A 3387-nucleotide genomic window follows, 5' to 3' on the forward strand; every position below is an offset into this window, starting at 1 on the left:
TACGTATGGGAAACAATAGGTGTATTTGAGTAAAATGAACGTTTGTGTTGATGAATTCCTTCTCAAAATGGATCAGATTGGTGCTTTCAAATATGAAATATTCAAAATTTTCTTATGGGGGAGCATGCCCCCAGACCCGCCTAGAGGGGTCGTATCCTTCTCACCTTTTTCACCCATGACCCGTTTTCATGTCTGATCTCTTCCTGGACCTTCTCTGTGGTGCTAAAAGTGTTCTATTGTCTTATTACAACTGCCATGTCTTCATCGGCAAATAGCTCCTCAAGGGCAGAGAGCTTTGGCTTATTCTGGAAACGGAATAATGGTCCACACTTCATTGGTCACTTTTGTCTTGAATCTTGGGTCTAAGGCTGTGCTCTCCTTCAAGTACTGCCTGATGCTCTCATCCTGCAAGACAAAAACATAGTATAGTAGTCAAATCTCTGAGTATACCTAATGAAAAAAACTGAGAAATCTACAGGATTATGCTACATACTTAGTATTGCTTTGAGCGGTCACCCCAGATCTTGTCCTTGATGGTCTGTGTAGAGTCCCGATTCAGTAACTGTGAAGTGGTGCTGGAGTTTCCCCAAGACGGGCAGAATCTGGCCCAAAGTTGGACTCCTTTCAGCAGAGATGCAGATGGTTGAATTATAGAGTACCTTCATTACTCTGTCCAACTGTTCTGCTTTTCTACAATCCTCATCAGAAAGTCTCTCCAGTCTGAAAAAAATGTACACATTGTTTTATTTGCTAGACCACAGCCCAGCACATCAGTTCACACTGATAAAGGAATAACGTAATATCAGTGTCCATCCTTATCTACAATACCTGTCCTGGCAGGAAACTGCTTCAGAAATCGCTCCACCATCAGGAACAGGCTGTTCCACATGTTCTTCCAATCTAAAATTTCTATCTGTTTTTGTATTGTCTTGTATGAATGACTCACTACAAACCAAATTTACCTGCTGATACAAATGAAGTAATCTGATCTGATCTTAGCCATGGAATTTTGCACTAAGTTTAGTCTATTTTGATTTACATTACCAAGAAGACGCTGCTAATCTTTAAGGACAGGTTTAGCCAAGCTGCACCGCTTTAACCACACCACCATAGCTCTGATTCTTCCTGCCCACTTTGAGATGGCAGATTCAAAAAACACAGGATGAGATGTTGATCTCCTGTGCGAGAATACAAAAAGAACTGGTGGACTTGTCAGTGAATGGTGGATGGTAAATTGATCACATCATGATCATGACACATCATCAGTAGTATTCCTCTAGCTCATGGGGTGTTTTGCCCTTTAACACTATACATCCTCACCAGAGACAGTCAGCTACAGGCTGATCAGGCCCAAGCTTGCATCCCATGCCCAATTAGGTATACTGTAAGCAGGTATAGTGTATAACTTTTGAGCAGCAATGTTTAGAGTATGAGCAAAGCAGACAATTTTTCTAATGCTCATCTTTTTTACTGCTACATCCATATTGGCTGCATTGTCTACAGTGATCGCAACAACTTTTTCCTTTATATTGAATATCCCCTATCTCCTCAGCTATTACATTCCTTGTCTGTGATGTGTAGACTGCCCTGGTATGCAGGATTTTCTCATTCATGGTACCCTCTCTCACGAAGTGGACTGAAACGGTCAAATATTGGTCTTGTGCCACACTGGTTCACCGATCCGCGGTCACAGCCACATCTGACGTCTTGCAATTCTCTATAGACATTTCCCTTCTCTACTGCATACCATGCCAAACCCCCCAGATCAACAGATCATCAAGATATTGGAGGTAGATGAGAGGTTGTTTTGTGCATTTTTGAAGGGCTGCCTTTTCCCAGCTGGCCATACAGATGTCCGCATAAGCTGGGGAAAATCTTTTCCCCATTGCGGTACCCTTGGTCTGGAGGTAGGTGGCGCCGTTGAACTCGAAGTCGTTGGAAGTCAAGTTGATGTGAAGAAGTTCCAAAAGGATCTTGTCCGGACGGGTGGGGTCTGGGTGTCTGCCGTCATTCCCATGTTTGTGTCTATATTCGTGTAGAGACTCTCTACGTCCATAGTGAAAAGAAAACAATCCGGTGGCAGAGAGAAGGACCTAACTGTAGCCACAAAATGGTTAGTGTCCTTTATGTAGCTAGGGTGTGAGTGTGATAGGGGGTTGAGGTAGTGGTCAATCAGTTCAGCCGAACCATATGACTCGCTCCCACAGTCGGATACGATTGGGCGGCCCGGATATCTCTTCCGAGGGGTGTGATGGCCCTCGGGCTCTTGCATACTGCTGCTTGCCCTGCTTGTGCTCCTCCCTTTCAGGCTGGTCCCTCCCACCTCGTTGGGGGATTCACTCCACCTGGTGCCTGACAGTATCGCCCAATTCCAATCCGACCCCTCACGGACTCACTGACTTAGAGGCGCGTTCACGGGAAGTCCGTGAGTGTGTGAGGGCTGTTCCATTGTCAGATCATCAAGTCAGTGAGTCAGTGAATGAGCCCTTACTGCCCCCTTACCGTAAGTCAGCACCGATGCTGACTTTGGGTAGGGGAATTACCCACAGTTCATAGCGTTGTGAAGTCAAACCATAACACATGGGATGCCGTCGGAACGCAAGTGTTAAAAAAAAAAAGAAATTAACACACGTGGACAGAGAGAGCTCCGCCAGTCTCTTTATTGTTAATGGACAGGAGCCAAAAAAAAAGCAATAAATAAAAAGAAAAGAAGCAGTTTACTGTCAGTGTTAACGTGCAGTTTGTGATTATTGATGATGATTTGATCAGATCTGATCCAGGAACATTTTGTTTTGAGTCTCCTCGCTCCTCGCCTCCCTCGCACACCTTGTGCGTATTGAAAGTACAGTAAATTTATCGGTCCAAGGGTGGAGTTAAAAACATTTTGTTGTCAAGGTAACGTGTCGTGAGAGTGGGTAAGTGCTGTTCCATTCATATTTACAGCATCTGGACCCTCACACACTCTCACACTCTGTCACTTACAGCTGACGTCACTTTAGTCAGTGAGGGTTCAGGGCTTGAGTCTTTAGGGAACGGATTGGAATTGGGGGTATAAGCCTGGTGTTTCCAAGATGGCGTCCTCTCTCCCTCCTGGAAGGCTGGTGCTGTGCAGCACTCTCCCCCAGCCATTGTTTGGTTTTGGTTGTGTTTGTTTGGTTATTTTGGGTTCCTTTCTGTTTTACACATGAAGTTGGTCTTTTTGTTTGACCTTTAATAAATTTATTGTTACTTTACCTGGCAATCGTGTGGTCCTCCCTCTGTTGTTATGCTCTCCAATGAGCTGGGCATAACAGGGGGATCCAGACCTTTCAGGTAGAGGAGTTGTTTTGCAGTAAGATGTCCCTGCCTTTTTAACTGATCCAGTAAGTCCCGAACTTTTGCTGTGGT

General features: G+C 44.8%; 1 pseudogene; it reads right to left on the minus strand.

The window, feature by feature from the left end:
* Positions 1 to 300: 300 nt before the first annotated feature.
* On the minus strand, positions 301 to 1727 carry LOC146989713 (uncharacterized; annotated as a pseudogene).
* Between the last annotated feature and the right edge of the window lie 1660 nt (positions 1728 to 3387).

This window comes from Trachurus japonicus, chromosome 3 (assembly GCF_045865225.1).
Source record: "Trachurus japonicus isolate A0001 chromosome 3, Traja_1.0".
Taxonomy (NCBI): Eukaryota; Metazoa; Chordata; class Actinopteri; order Carangiformes; family Carangidae; genus Trachurus; species Trachurus japonicus.